Genomic DNA, 16,863 nt, shown 5'->3' with positions numbered 1-16,863 from the left:
ACATATCGTGTTGGCCGAAATGAAATTATGCGCGAAGTAATACATTCGAACTTTAAGACACGCGTGCCCTCTAGATGTTCTTTTCGTAACAATAGACCGATTCCACAACTGGTTTCGGCAAGCCTCCATTGCTGCAAACCACGCCGGTAGCAGTTGTCCTTAGAGGGCGAAAAGTGTGTTGTGTTTGCGTCAGGAAAAAAAGAACATTTGTCCACGAAGTGAGAATGCCGGCAGGTGAGAATAAAAGTGATTCTACGTTAGGTGTGTAACTGAAGTGACGCACCCCTTTGCTTCCGTCTAAAATCAGCTGGAAAAAATCTACAGCGAGATTTTCCTGTGCGTTTCCCTTCTATATTGCCTTCAACGCAAGCACAGCTGAAAAGCGATGAGGACTGCCGCCTTCAGGGCACACCGGCCACCGGCAGAACCGGTGCGCATGCGCGGGGATGTCAGTCAATTGAAAGATAGCAGCGTTAGTGTGATAAATTTTTGTTTGGCTTACGTGAGCATATTCATTGAGTCAGTCAGTGAGACAGTCAGATAGTTAGTCTGTTAGTTACTGAGTCAGTTAGTAATTAGTTTATTATAGCGATGTGTGGGCTATATAAGCACCGTATTGTCGCGCAAGCGTTTTGACCACCTTTGACGTTAGTTTAATCGTCTTACGCAGGAATTTGCGCAAACAGAGCATCGTCTCTTGAAATGTGGTCGTGGCTGCTGAATGTCGAACTTCTAAGTTCGCACTCGGCTGCATTTAGCAAAGTTGCAAGGACATGTTATTCCGCCTCCATAATTATGCGTTTTCATGCAACAGCCCGTTTTCTTTATTACGAATGAAAACGCACCTTCCGATATATACATGACACATTTTCCACACATTCCCACAAAGAAGATCATACATGAATGATTCCTTGTGTTTTCCTGACTCACAGCGCCAGTGAGCATATTTCTTTTCTAACGCAGGAGACTCTGTTCGAACCAACAGGTGAACTTTAGCAAATATCACGCCTAAATACAAGGCAATAATATTTGCACAGAACACGAATTAACACTCTGTGCTTGACAATCTAAAGTGTAGGTACAATACAACGCACGTTTATTGAATGAATTCATTAACATAGATTATGAGATTAGCATATACGTGTGCATCAAAGTGCAGTGTAAAAATGTATGCATTTTTACATGTAAAAATGTATGTATTCTCAGGCTAGAGGAGCTGAATTTTTCCCTGATGTCATGAGTGGCTTTCGTCGCCGCCGTTCGGCTCTGGACAGCATATCAGACCTTGTCTCAGCACTCGAATTTGCTAAAGAAAACAAGCATTCCGCCTACATGCTCTTCCTAGACATACAGCAAGCTTTCGTTTCAGTTCCGCATAAGGCGATTATTTTCGCTCTTGCTACCGCGGGAATTTCGGGTCGTCTGCTCCAGTTTGTGCATAATTTTCTATCGGAGCGCCGGATGAAAGTGCGTGTCGGAGGAGTAACTAGTGAATACCGAAATGTGAAGTGCGGTGTTCCACAGGGCAGCGTATTATCGCCGCTTTTGTTTAACGCGGTACTCGCCGCGCTTTCAAGTCGTTTGCCTCGAGACACTGACTTCCCTGTGAGCATAGCTGTCTACGCAGATGACATTGCTCTGTGGATAAGCGGCCCTTCGCACCTTGGTCCGCGGCTTCGTACAAGCTTGCAAAGAGCTCTCAACGCTACTTCGGAGTACTTGGGTGAAGTTGGCCTGCTCATATCACCTGCTAAGTCGGCTGCAACAGCATATCACCATAAACAACGCGCTCGTCGAACAATGAGCCGACTGTATCTTGACGAAACGCCTATAAACTGGGTGCGTCAACACCGTTATTTGGGGTTAATTGTGGATGATCGCATCCCTTGGCGTCCTGCCGTTAAATCTGTACGACGCAAATCACACTCCCTTCTTAAGTATGTGGCCGCCTTGACTGCTCGAGATGCTGGTTGCGACCAAACAACGGCTCTTCAGGTGTACCAGTCATCTATACTCTCAGGCACGCTGTACGCATTACCAATTTTGAACATACCACTTAGTTTGATGGCCCAACTGGAGCGAGATCATCGCATTGCCCTTCGACTAATGCTTGGATTACCTCGTGAGGCGCAATCTATTGCATTACTTACTGAAGCGCATCAGTTACCCCTGAGGCTGCAAGCAGATCAGAGAGCTCTATATCATATTGAGCGTCTGCACCGCACATCGAATGGTCAATCGCTCCTTGATCGTCTGATTCACCGCCCATTATCTCGCATGGGAAAAATGGCGGCATTATTTATGGATATCACTACGATTTCTGAACATGCTGCTTCAGATACGTCTCCGCCTCCAAACGGTATCACGAAACACGTATTCCCCATTTTCCTCACAATCCCTGACATGCACAAAAAGTTTGATATGGCTGTTTCGGCAATATTCCAATTGGCTCAGTCTCACTTGTTCGAAAAGTTTCCAGATTATCTTCAAGTTTTCACAGATGCGTCTGTACACAACGACGGTCAAGGCGCCTCTGCAGCTTTTTACTGCCCTTCAACTCAACTACGACGTATCTTTAAAATACCTCATCCAACTTCGTCAACAACTGCGGAACTAGCAGCGATTAATGTTGCACTGAAATATGTGCAAGAGGAGTTAATTACATCGAAGGTTGTCATCTTTACGGACTCCCGTGCTGCCCTTAGCAGGTTACAACGCAGTGAGCTTGATTGTCCACTTGTGCGCAGCATTAATGACTCTGCGAGCAAAATTACATCACCTGGGGTATCTCTCGTTGCTCAATGGATACCTTCACACGTAGGAATCGCCGGAAATGAAGAGGCTGATCGGCTCGCTTCAAGTTGCGTTCATAACAACTGTGACTGCCCAGAAATTTTGTGCAAGCTTGATGACGCTCGTCTGCTGATTCGTCGCCGCCTACTCAAGCAGCATCCAGATCAGCGCGTCGCAAATGGAACGTTCCCGCCCCGTGTTCGTGGTCGGGGCTTGCCTCGTCGCGCTAGAGCACAACTGCTCAAGCTGAGGGTTGGTTGCGTGAACGTGCACGAACGTTTATACAGACAACGCCGTGCGGAAAGTCCATTGTGTACGTCTTGTGGCTGCTACGAGACACTTCAGCACCTTATAGTTGAGTGGCCCGCTTTCAGTGCGCAGCGCATGTCGCTAGTGAGAAACTATCATCTCCTTGGCCTGCGGTGTGCGACACTCGAGGAATGTTTATACCCCAGTGGCTGTGCATCTAAACGTGATCAGGCCCATCGCGCCCTACTAACCTTTATAGAACTAACTAACTTAGGTTCACGTTTGTAGCATGAACATTCAACATTCTGTAGTAGCGTGACCTTCAGTGACCGACTCTACTGTGTTCGTTTCATGTTTGTTTCACGTTGTTCACGTTTGTAGCGTGAACATTCAACATTCTGTAGTAGCGTGACCTTCAGTGACCGACTCTACTGTGTGTGATCAGTACTGTACCCTAACCCTTCTTCCTTCGAAGATGGGAGGTGGCGGGTTCAACCACCTTATAGTGTACATTGTGAACCGAATACCGGTGAAACGGTGATTACGTGCAGCTTTACTTGGCGTCTCATCGTGGAGAACCCAATTAGCCGCATAGCGAACTAGCCATGGATGTGGTCGATAATTGTGGAGGCTGTTCGACGCGGCGTCACTTTAACTCCGGCTGCAGAGTTCTACCTTAGTCTTTAGATTTGACCTGTTGCAGTGTTCTACTTTGGTCTATAGATTTGTCCTGTTGCTCTCCTTTCCTCTTTCTTTTTTCCTCCCCTCCTTCCTATCTTCCATTTCTGTGTTGCTGTCACCTCCCTTCAGAGGAGTAGGCAGGCGTTGTGCCCCCTCCGGTGGCAGTTGCCAGCCTGCTCCTCGCTTTCCCTTTCCTGATACCTGTGTATATGTGTATATGTGTTCAAAACAAATAATAATAATAATGCATGCATAGACGGCTGAACTTTGTGGATGGTCCCAGAGTCGGGTCTGATTGCTTGTGGTCTTCGGCGGCGGGTTCAAGTTTGCCGCCACTGGAGCGCGGTGCTCGCGGACATGCGGCGCCATCTCGTGTTATCGTCGTACACCCAAATGCAGTTCGAACATGCGGAGCCGACACGAGACGGTCATTTGAGGAATCGCCAGTCGTTTGTCGGGTGCGAGAGGGAAAATCTGGGGGCGTTTGCGCCTTGAATTTCCCCCTTTGCCTAGGTACCACGGAGGAGAAGCTGATTTGCTTGTTTTGTATGCGTTTGTCCCTAGGCGCGCATTTTGCCGTGTGTCGGCTGGCCATGTTTCAAATGTCTTTCGTGACGAAGCCGTGTGTCGTCCGCAAGTTTTCCTCCTGCGTCTCCTTGGATGTTGCTGGTAGGTTTGTTGCGCTTTATGTCGCAACGTTAACATACGGAACGTGCGACGGGATCAGTGAACCTGTGATATCGAGGACCAATCGGATAACTTTAATGCCAAAGCATTACGCCGTGTCCATCGTATGTTAGTTATCGGTGCATACTGCACCCTTCAAGAGATTCGCGTGAACATGCATGTCTGCATGTTGAAACAGATTTAGCACCCTGTAGCTGGGAAAAGCGAAAGTCGTTATGCAATTTATGGCCGTAGACCACCCTAAAAGGTGATGGCGGCCGCAGTGTTCCGACTGGTGTTATAGAAGTGGCGGGGTGCTTTTTTCGTCCCGACGATATAATGGATTTTTACCAGTACTGCAACAAGATGGCATACGTCACCGGCAAACGGAGCCCTCACGAGAGCACCTGAGCTTTTAATAACGCTCTGTCTAAATGTACGTCCGACGTGCCTGCTTTGCTTCCGTTTCGCTAGCTCTGCGGCTCCCGCTTACAGATTTATTGCACATGGTTTTGCTGAAGAACCTTTATTTATATCGAAGGGGACCATTAAAAAATGCCATTTAAAAGTCACGGAGAGCAGCATACAAAAAGCCTTGCACGAGCGAAGGTACTGCTCCAGGAGGGCATGCCTGGTCTACACTATGGCCCCTAATTCTCCCCCGGGAAGAGGCACAAAACATCTTTAATGAGACGAAAGATTGCTCATTAAATCAATAATCCGCAATCACCGACTCGGCACGAGCGCCGCACGGGCGAGAAAGTCTTTCCGACGTACACCCACTTTAGTAGTACATTTCAACTCGACATAGGTGACAGATTTCCAGAAGCACAGGCTGGTACAGTTGGCTCACTGTAGCCCAGTACTGCCTGGTACTGCCATTATTATGACACACCTGCTGCTGCTATCCCTTGCCACAACTGCGCCTTCACTTCCTTAACAGCGCCAGGACATGACGCTTGGCGTCAGTAGCATTTGTGACAGAAAATACTTGCTCTTTGGCAACTGATGACCCAATTAATTTGCTACTTACTTTCTTCCGAAAGTTGTGCTCATAAGTACTGCTCTTGTCGTCACTGTCAAACTGATCTCCTTTGTGTGATCCCTTGTACTTTTTCTGTACCCTTCTCCCTGCACATGCTTGATCACTTTTTGTTGCTCTTCCCTGTCACCTTTCCTCTACAGTGGCACTGTATTTTGCTATATGTGCCTGACTATTGCTTATGCCGCATGTTCACTGTAATGATTTCCTTCGCCAGATACGTGAATTATTAATTGCTAAAAAAAACTTGTATATGCAGGGTCTCCTGGAAATTCATCCACAGCTGGAAACCGAAATTGTGCTTCATCCTAGACCACAGCTTATCTCCACATCAAAGCCTCATATCACCATTATATCTCCAGTCTCGCTCACGTTCGCTCTGAACAGAAAAAAAAAAACAGTTGCTGCACTTCACAAGGCAAGAATCCATCTCATAATTTTCTCCTGGGGGGGTATTCTGTAAGAGTACACCTAGTGTACTGCCCATTTCGGCCACTGCTGATTGGATGCAGCTGTGTGAGAGAGGAGGAGACCAGCAGCCCTAGCCAATCAGTAGCGGCCGAAATGGAGTCCACTAGCTGGGCTCTTACAGAATACCCCCCCTCCCCTGCTCACCACATCTCCTTGCCTACTGCTTTCTCTTGTCATGCATGGCTTTGCACATACTTTTCGTTTCCTTTCTGCTTTGGCACTACACCTATGCTTCTTTTTTTTTTTTTTTTGTTCAAGCAATAGCTCTTCATTGCCATTGCTATTTTCTCGGCCTTCACGTATTCTATTGCAGTCACTAGCGTCATACTTACTAATCAGTGCGGAAACAACGGAAGACACACAGAAGGGCACAGGACGAGTGCTTTCTAATAACTGAAATTTATTGAATACTAGCATCAAATGTCTCTTACCTTTGGTTGCTCCATTAACTTGCTAGAAATGCAATAGAAATTTTCATCATAGGGCCTTCAATCTTGGAGCATACTGAAATTATAGCTATTTGCTTTGTGATGAAATATTGCTTTGGTAAAAACAACTAATTAACTTGGCAAGTTGTTTCCAAAGACTGCATCCTCTGCATGTCCAAATGTCCACACCTTCCAAGTTCCGAAAGAACTTCACAGCTTCAAAGGCTTTTGCTTCATGATTTTGCAGCTTAATTTCACATTTTACCCCCATTGTTCATCTCATTAATGTGGCTGTTGTGTGACAGTACCGAACTTATGACTTGGACCTTAGCATGAAGCAATGCTTAAAAACTGTTGTGCTCTTACACGCTTCTGTAGCAGCAAAACGGTGCCTAATTTGCCATTGACTGTGACGCCATGTGAGCACACAAGGCGCGCTCATGACTTTAGCTTGCACTTGCTGGCTCGTGTCTAAGCAGAGGAAAGCGAGCGAAGGGGAACATCTGCTGCCGCGCTACTTGGCGAGGGGAGAGTGCATTGCTACGACAACACATCACCTTCCCTCTCGCAAGCCTGTGTTCCTTGTCTGCTCAAGCTCTTGTGTGCCTTCTAACTGCGCCTCGGTAAGGCTAAATCAGTAGGTGCCAAGCGTCTTAACGTGCCCGCTTGCCCGCGAGGAGTTCATAACTCGGCAGTGGCGTTCAGTTGGACATTAAAGTATTCACAACTCGTAAGAAGTGCTTAGGTGTCTTCGGATTTTCTTTGTACTTAATGCACAAACTTCGAAGTCATTTTTCCTGGTGAAATTAGTTAAATATCATCGTCCCTTGTCTGCTGTCCAGCCTTTGTGTGAGGCCTTATACATCTTCGCAGCCACTCCTGTCATGCACAGTAATTTGTGTACTTGTGCTTGTATCTTCCATGGCATATGATTAATTAATACATTTTATTTTCATGATCCAGCTAAACATAATCTCAAAAAGCTTCACTTCACTGCTCACTTGTCCCTGTGGCTACATTGTGTGGATGTACTATCAGCGTCAAATGAAACGCAAACAGCAGAGCGCGTGCCTGTAGCATCACTGAATGTATAGTGCACACACTTGGCCAATCATCACCCTCACAGGCGTGCACATCTGGTTTCACACACTGTGTAATGATGCTTGCCCTATACTGAGGTATTTTTCTTTCTGTTTTGCGTCTTGTTTTCTTAGATTTTTTTTTGCTTTCAAATAAAAGGAAAGCATAACAGAAAGAAAATTTGACTGCATTCAATGTGTTAGAATATGTTCACTTAAATTTTTTTTTCTCACAATTGTATCAAAAGCAGTGTGGCAACACTGAGTCTTGATGAAATGAATTGGCACCCTCGGAAAGTGTTCCCACTGGTAATCTGATCTTGAAGGCCATGCTTTTGCCTACTGCAAACACTGGAACTGATTTCAGGAGCTGGGAAATATGTTATGGCCCTCATGCATTGTTTTGCTTTTGCATGGGCATCTCTCGGCAGTTTGCTGCTGCTATTTATAGCACAAGTGAAGGAATTGTAGCAAAAGTAACACTGACACCTGTGCTGCCCTTTTTGGTGCCAGAGTGTGTGAAGGAAGGCTGCTATCTGGTCTTGAAATCCATCGAAGCAGCCTTATTCCCCGACATCACACAGCCTTGCCAAAATAGCATTTGGCACGAAGTGTCTAAAGGCAGCGACTTGAAATAGAATTTTCGACTTAACATACCAGAAGTGGTTTTATTTCCAACAAACTTTGTTGAGTGTTCTCCAGGCGAAAAGCTGCAACATACAGCTTTAATGTGCCTGAAGGCCCTCGCATGGCAGCAGTAAGTCTCCTATTGGCAAGCGTATAACATACGAAACACTAATCTATTAGGATATACATTTACAATGTAGCAAAAGAAATGTGTGAAACCTAAAGAAACATTAATCTTTTCAGGTAATTATATAGTGTTTATAAAATAAATTCCTCTTAATGTGCAACAAAGCTAAGATGCCTATTATATGTATTATACATCCCAAAAGATCATATTTCAGAAATAAACACTACAGACAACATGTCTGGTATGTACACTCGACCACAAAATATTACAGGGTGCACGAGCGTGTGGCAAAACGACCCTTCTCCCCTTCTAGCTGTGCACCCATGGTATGGAGCCTGCACGCATGCACGTCCCTCCGAGACTGCAAGCGTGCATGTTTCTGCACTTCCTCCTCGTGCGCCGGTGATATCCGAATGTAGCCGTGAGGTGCCCCTCTTGCGATTGGCGCAATACTATGTGAAGCCTGAGCTTGTGCATGCTGCTGCGGCTGCTTTTTGTCGAGTCACGAGCGCCGACACATACGGCCCGGTGGCGAACCCAAGTAATTCTTTTTTCTGAGCTGCACCATTTCGTGTCCAATCTTTGTTGTTTCTTTTTATGAACGGGGCATTCTCCCACAGAAGAGCATGTCAGAAAACGCTCCCTATAGAAGGAGACCGGCGAGAAGAAAATGAACTCTCAATTTCCATTGCATAAACAAGGTTTTGCCCGTCGAAGCCGCCACAGTGCCAATCACAAGAGGGGCACCTCGCGGCTACATTCGCATATCGCTGGTGCAAGGAGTAAGCGTGGAAACATGCACGCTTGCAGTCTCGGAGGGGCGCATGTGCGCAGGCGTCAGTCTCGACACCAGGGGTGCCCCGCTAGAAGCGGAGGAGGGCCGTTTCGCCACGTGCTCGCGCACCCCATAATATTTTGTGGGTCAGTGTACATTGTATTATGAAAATACTGAGTGTCAATGGATATTACATGAAATAAAGAATATGAAATGTCAATTAGTTTTCTCTTTATTGTGTATTCAATCAAGTTTATAAAGATGCACTCTATTTTCAGAACTCGTATAATATGTGCTGAGAGCTGTTATGTTTGTCTCCATGACCATGTTGGACCTTTACTCTTGCAATAATAAACTTGGGCCAGTCACACAACCGTTTCACAACCTCTTGAAGTACAAACCGCGTCATAAATCCAGTGTACATACAGCGTAAAACAAAAGATGTAAGCAACAAACAGCACTGATAACCCTGACTTCTAACTGAATTTACCCGCCACGGTTGCTTAGTGGCTATGGTGTTGGGCTCCTAAGCACGAGGTCGCGGGATCAAATCCTGGCCACGGCAGCCACATTTCAATGGGGGAAAAATGCGAAAACACCTGTGTACTTAGATTTAGGTGTATCTTAAAGAAACCCAGGTGCTCCAAATTTCCAGAGTTGCCCACTACAACATGCCTCATAATCACATCGTGGTTTTAGCACCTAAAAACAGCGCAATTGAATTTTTTTTTCTAATTTAATGTATAATTCGCAGAAGGAACAGTTATGTAACTACTGTGCAGTGTACCACCAAAACCAAAATGTACAGAAGCAACTTTGTCCCTAAGTCATGCTACATGGAACCACTGATTCTTTGTTCTATTAAAGGCCGATGTCATATTCACATTTCTTTTATAGTGAGACCAATTGATGGCATACTTATACATTGTCTTATTGCGCCATCTGGGCTACCTGAATCATTTCTCTTGTTGTCCTCTTGCCACCACTGCATAAATTACTGAGATCAAATGCTCTTCTATCATGCACCTTGCATTTTTATGTTCACACAGCCAGCTGTTTCCAGCTTTGCCCAACAGTGTTTGCTGCACAAAAGCAGGATATTGTACAACATGGTTTGCCTTCCATGTAATGTACGACATATTACTTCTAATTTTGGCAGCTGCATAGACATTATGGCTTCCTGTTCTTTTTTTTTTTTGTGACGTCTTAGCATTAGAGCGCTCATGAGAAGGAAAACCCATCTGTCACCTTGCGTACAGCAAGAAAGGGGAAAAACTGGAGAGGAGGACGATGCAGTTGCGAACTGAGGAGGCACCTGATGGGACAGGAGAAAGTGTGCCATGGGGATGGGAGCACAGATTCAGCATGGCTGGAGGGGAAAGGAGGAAGCATGCGTCATACATCATTTGCTCCTGATCCAGGAGAGCCCTCCGCCACCAATGAAAGAAAAGGTGGGGTGCTGATGCAGCATGCTGACGTGCCGCACTTTCAGATAGTCGTGCTAGTGGCTCCGTTTGTGTTCTATGTACTCTATCATTAAAGCTAATGTTGGATGCAGCATCTACTGTGAATGATCCTGTACAAGAGTGTTGACTGCTATGCAATGAAGAGGCTATCATGTCTCATCATTTCCCGTAAAACTGGAATCTTCAACATTTTAAGCCTTTGCATGAATCTTCAAAACAGAAATAAATATATATACTGCGCCTTTCCGGAAGTGACCGGGCATTCAGTCTCCTCCACCCCTAGTTTGAACCATTTGTTAATGCCACTTGGCGAGATTGTTGCTATGGCACAACTGCACACTCTTTTCATGAAGCAATTTGCAGTGGGCTGAATTGTAGGGCAGAATTTGTTTCTTTTTTTCCCATGTGTTTCATATCTCTAACTCAGATGATTTCTGGTGATTTGAAGCTTCAGATGTAAATACTTAATTGCATTTTCAACATGCTCATCATGCATTGCCTGAGAGCGAAACAAGACATGTTAGAATGTGCTTAATAGTTCCAACACACATTTTTCTGCCAGCTTAGTATCAGTCTCTAGCAACCTTGTATTTACCTACGTGTATAGATATATTAGTTCCAAAAAAATTTTTCACCTGTGGGATTAGCTTCTCAAATTTCAAGTTCAATTTACAGGCGAATGAGAAAATTGAGTTTATTGCACGATCCCTGGTCCATATACTTCTTGCTCATGGGCATAGGTCAAGGTATACATTTCGGGACCCGTTCTAGTGGCTTAGAGGATGTCCAATGTTCCTGCTGGCTAAGAGGTTGCAGCTTCGATTATGGCCATGGTAGCTGCAGGGGATGGAATGCAAAGATGCTTGAATAACATGCTTTGGGTGCATGTTAAACCTCAGATGGGCAAAATTAATCCGTAATTACCCATTATAGCATTCCACTGGGCATTTGCAGCATTTCAAATCCCCTAATTTAATTTTGAAATGATTGAAGAAGAGATGGAGCTATCTTGCATTATGTGCCATGGATTGTTTTGATTGTCCTCACTTTTTATATAAAGAGATGAAAATCATGTTTTTTTTCTGTGAAATAAGGGAATCACTGGTTTTCTGTCCTGTGATCAGGTGAAAAATTTCCTCTGTACATTTTAATTATAGTCTTTCATTGCGCACTAGGTACAATAGTGAACGAAAAGGTATATTTTGCATTTTGGTTCCAGTGCGCTGAATTCCTAAGAATCTTGGTGCTGCTTTATGCCATACCACTAGCCTAGGGCAATTTTCTCTTAACATGCACTGCATGTTGCACTATTCACACTCCACAGCTCACCCACTGTGCACAAAACTTGCATGTTCTGAGAATGTATTTAATTCCATGTTTATTTTCCTGAAATTGCCCATACGTGCACTTTAACTAATGTGGAGCAAATAACATAGTATTGAAAACAAAAGAACGGAAGAAAACAAGAGGCTTAATATGTATAAGTGTTGTAACAGGCTATTCCAATATTATTACTAATGAGTGAAAGTGACAAAAAATTCAGCAAAAAGAAAAGGTCATAAAATATACTACACACTGTTTTGCAACATACCACATTTTGGCAAAATCAAGAGCCCTTACAGCTTCATTAAAATCCTCTACCATTGTATTGGGCAGCTTGTTCCAGAGCCTTACTGACTATTACAAAGGTGAAAATTTAAAAAATTTATCACAAGCAAACCATACACATCAACCAGTATGTCAGTATATGTCTGCACTCGCAAGAAATTGTAATGGTAGGTGGAGAAGTTAGCTGAGCAGACTTGGCATGCTATTGCCAAGTTGTTGGCAATAATCAAGTAGTTGGCATGTTTATATACCAAGAGATCAAAAGAAGAGAGGAAGGGAAAACATGCACATGCATCCACTCGCACACAAACGAAGGAAGGGCAAGCAGTGAGTACTACGAAATGAACAAATTCGAAGTTGAATCTGTACGCCACTGTCAATAAACAAAATGTTACCCATCTCTGAACAGGGCTGAAGAAACAGAGGGCTGAAGGCAAGCTCCTGATCTAGCCACACACCCGCATTCCCTAGTACTCCGCAACCCGTACTGCAGGTAATCATAGCTACGTTGGGTTTTGACAAATTGGGTAACCAGTGGTGCCAGCTACAATATTATTTATTCTGGAGAGCAATAAGTAGCACTTGCACAGAGAAGGTTCACTTTCTAAAAACATAGTAAATAGCCTTGCCTTGTTTGCAATAGTTGGGCATGGGTCACTCATAGGTTGTGGCAAGTATTCATCGAATCCAGTGATGGCCAAAGTCAGGGAGCCAGTGTCTCTTCCGCAGAGAGAGATACTTTCCTTAACTCTAAAGTCTGGGGAAGGGCAGTACGCATTGCGAGAGTGACAGGGAAACCAGAAGACGAGTGTATTACGCCATTGTCATGCTGCCTGCTGGATCTCGACGCGGGAGGAAATGGGCAGAGAGGCACCACTTCTTGCCCAAACCTATGGCATGGCCTAGTGTATGGCATCAAGGCAGAAGCCTTATTCCAAAAACACGTTTTTTTACCCTGCTGCACCTGTTCAATGCTGGCGCACATAGTCCTGGTCTCTGTCTCCCGTTACTTTTCAGATTGCTGCTGAAAAGTGCACCTGTATTCAGAGGATATTAACAATTAAAAGGTGTAGTCTCATCTGAGGCTACTATTTTACTGTTGCAGCACAGCATTAAAGATGTCTATCTGTGTGACTTATTTATGTCGTGCATAAGGGTGTGTTCAGATAACTTAAGCCAGCCACATATGGCGACAATTTTTAATTTTGATTTCAAAAAGTGTATTTTACCACCCTAGTGTTGAGGACAACGAAAAGAATCTTAGTTCTGCAAAAAAAAAAATTTATTTCACAAACCAATAGATGAACTTCTGGTGGAGAAAGGCCAAGTCTTTAAACAGGCACTGGGAGGATGAAATCTCATTTCCATTAGTGTCTTTTTACTTCACTTCGGTGCCACAAGTTCCACTGCACACTCTCTCTCATTCATAAAGTGATAGCTCTGCATTCAACAGAGTAAACTGTTCTTGGATGCTCTCCACATGCAAGAGATGCACTTTATTGCTTGATATCAGGAGCAGGCCCTCTAAAACCCCGTGACAATGCCCCACCATTCTTCTCTCACTGCACCCATGCACTGTTTTGCGACCCCTGCCCAGGAATGTTCCAAAAGCTCTCAATCATAAATTTTCTGTTTAGGCGATCGTCGAGCCATCATGAAGTGTTCTGGTGTCTTAAAGGAAAAGAACCTGCATCAAGCACCTACAAACACTATGTCACAGCAGTGGTGGCATTTATTCAGTCACACTACTTGCTTTGTAAATGCACTAGCAAACAAATATAGGAACACGTTTTTCCAGATTGCGTAATTATGTCAATACATGTAATTTTGTAAAATTAAGGAAAGCTTTTCTTTTTGAAAAAAGGTATTTAACATAGCACTAATTCAAACATGCTAAACATGGAGCACTTGTGAATTTTCAGCTCCGACAAGAGCAAATGTATTTTCCTCAAACTTGATGGCTCTTATCGCAACAGGCTGGAAAAATTTTAAGGCATCTTCTTTGTACATGTGGAAGCAAAAATCTGAACTTTCGTCAATCTTTTTCAATGTTTCCTTTTTGTGATTATTTTATTCTTCATGTGGTAATGAGTTAATATTCTTAAAACTCTAGCGACAGCACTTCTTTCTTTAGGGGCTAACAAAATGCAGGTTCAGCAAAATTTGCAAAAAGCACTTGTGACTGACTGGGCACTCCTGCTTTATTTTCTACTTTATTTTGTGAAGACATTATTGTTTTTCATAAAACTATTATGTAAGTTTTCTCGGTTATGAGGCACAAAAAATTCATTTTAATCATCAAAATTAAGAATGCTCCTAGGACAAGTCCGGCCAAACTTGTCAACACACCCATAATCATTCTCAAGGCAAAAACAAGTCACTGTCAGGCCAATGTTCAGCTGTTTGCCTTGCCCAGCAGATATATGTGGTAATCTGTGTGTATGTTCCTGTACACTGTCCATTTGACAAACCTGTAAAAAGATATATAATGTGCAGTTCACACAAAAGCCCATTCTGGTGTAATTCCACTGAATGAAATGCATAGCATGGTTAGAAAGAAGGAAAGAACTGTGCCACCTGGTACTGTTTAATATTTGAGTTTTGCAGTTTTTCTCTACCAGATGACAGTGAGCCCTAGACGTGATCCACGCACCTACTCAACAAGGCAGGTATGACGTAGTTGCATGACTTGTATGACTTGCATGACTCTCCTTTAAAATGTGCAATACACTGTGCAACCTGTATGCGGCTGTACTTGTTATGCTTGGTTTGAAAAACATTGAGCAGACACAGACACATCAGAGTGGCGAGTTTAGGTCATGTGATCAGACTCCAGTGAACAATTACGGTGGCTCATGCATACAGCCATTCTTACAAAGGCAGCTTTTGCCTGTGGCAAGCAGTCACCTGTGGCTCCTTTGCTCATGTCCATATAGCTTTCAAAATGTCCCTCTTGCCACACTACCTGCTGTTTAATGAACATCTTGTGAACTACAAGGCTCCACATATTTTGATGGTCTTGCTTGCTATTCTTTGAGCAACTTAAGCGCACTTACACCCTCCTTGGAAAATCCTGCTTTTCTATTACCGCTATTGTACAATTGCCTAAAGTTCAAGGATGTGGCAAACATGCATCAAACACTTTCCTCATGTACCTGTATGCCTGTTCAGAGTAAAGTTTAAAGTAAGAGCAAAATATCTCTGCTTAAGCAAGCAGTCTGTTGGTGTTTGTTCTCTTGTCTGCTTACCCATTCGTTGTTGCAAAAACAACTGATTTGCAGCACCAAGAATATCAAGCACAAAAACCTGCTCTCTGAATAAAATATATTGTGTGTTTTGTCTTTTCAGAACGGATTTCAGTTTAGCATTCTCTTTTTGAAAATGCCACCTTGACTGCTGCAGACTTTTCATCTCCTTTCTTTGCTTTTGCTGCTTAGAGGCAAGAGGCAAGTCTTGCTGCACGAGCTTGCAAGGAAGCCTTCTCAGGGGTGTCGACCTACGATGTAAAACCAAGTGAAAAAAGAAATGCTAACTTGTCAGTCAGTATGCTTTCATATCTGTGCAAATTTAAACTTCTGTTAATGCTATAAATAAGCCAGGGGACATATTGGGCTGCATTCTTCTCTCTTTCCTGTCGTATCCGTGTTAATCAAACCTCCCAACTTTGGGACCTCGAAAGAAAATTCGCCAACCAAAGGTGGGGAGGGGGGGGCCACCGGCAATAAAATGATGAAATCACTCTTTTTTTTGGCTCACAGAAATGTGAGACTGAATAGCTGCCAGTACAGCTATTAGCCGTCTCAATGTTTGTACTGTGACCGGAGACTCCGCGTGCGCGCGTGTATATTTAAGGACCGCATGCTAGGTTCCGTTACAGTGGCCCCTTTCGACTCTTGATATGCTTCACCATCATTTGTGTATTCTATCAAGTGCTGCAAAGCTGACCTAAAAGACCCGGCTGTTATGCAACACCTATTACACCTTTGTCTCACACACATGCTCTTCAATGAATGTCTCCATCTGAAACGAATTTGGCTACTTAGGCCTACACACAAATGTTTTGAATTTAAATGGCACTTCAGCTAGCTAGCTTTCTAGTGCACAATGGCAATTATGACACGGCTGTGCTGCATGATACTCCTTTTTGCATTGGGGTCGGGGCAGATATTTGGGAAATTTATGGCCGTGTTTGTACAACTGGAGAATTGGTTGGAATTCAGGAGTCCCCCAGGCACATTGGGAGAGTTGGCAGGTATGATGTTAATTGGTACTTCAAACTTTTCCAGCTATGACAATTCCCTACAATTATATCATAATCCTGCTTAAAAGAACACCGCACTATCACAGTTACCACTTTATCCACATCAAAGCACAGCCCGTTTAAGCTTTTAATATTCCATGTTCATGCGGATAAATACACCACGTCTAGTTAGTATGCATTATTTGAAATAAAACTATTTTTTTTCATACACATCACTGTCTTCTGTTAGTGTACTATACTGAACTAACGTAATAGTTCTGCAAAAACCCGCAAGGTGGAGAGAAGTAATTTATTAAGGGAAAAATGACACATCCACCCAATCATAGCAACTGCTACAAAGGAAACCCATACGGGTTCCTCCGAAGAAAAGCCTCGTAGTTGAAGAAAATTCGACCTGGTTCGTGACTCGGACCCGGGACCACAGTCTTTCTGAAGCAGCCACTCTACCATCTGGGCTAACCAGGCAGCTAGCAGATGGCAGGGCGAAGTCGAATTTGTTGACAACTCGATGCAAAGGCAATTTGACTTTGCCCTGCCATCTGCTAGCTGCCTGGTTAGCTCAGATGTTAGAGTGGCTGCACCGGAAAGGC

General features: G+C 43.9%; 2 long non-coding RNA genes across 5 annotated transcripts in view; one reads left to right on the top strand and one right to left on the bottom strand.

The window, feature by feature from the left end:
- The first annotated feature begins 4,406 nt into the window (after positions 1 to 4,406).
- Positions 4,407 to 15,366, top strand: LOC140216149 (uncharacterized). The gene is made up of 2 exons (XR_011892826.1): positions 4,407 to 12,505; positions 14,620 to 15,366. It is a non-coding gene; the product is annotated as an uncharacterized lncRNA (long non-coding RNA).
- The window catches only part of LOC129387334 (uncharacterized), a 47,607-nt gene continuing 43,716 nt past the window's right edge, over positions 12,973 to 16,863 (bottom strand). For 2 of the 4 annotated variants that reach the window (XR_011892824.1, XR_008614601.2), the window contains one exon: positions 12,974 to 15,508. This is a non-coding gene — a long non-coding RNA (uncharacterized lncRNA). Of the gene's footprint in view, positions 15,509 to 16,863 lie in introns of all 4 variants that reach the window. The other 2 variants (XR_011892825.1, XR_008614603.2) reach the window with 2 other exon arrangements.

The sequence above is a fragment of the Dermacentor andersoni genome, chromosome 2 (genome assembly GCF_023375885.2).
Source record: "Dermacentor andersoni chromosome 2, qqDerAnde1_hic_scaffold, whole genome shotgun sequence".
Classification (NCBI taxonomy): domain Eukaryota; kingdom Metazoa; phylum Arthropoda; class Arachnida; order Ixodida; family Ixodidae; genus Dermacentor; species Dermacentor andersoni.
This window is presented reverse-complemented; position numbering and strand designations above follow the sequence as displayed.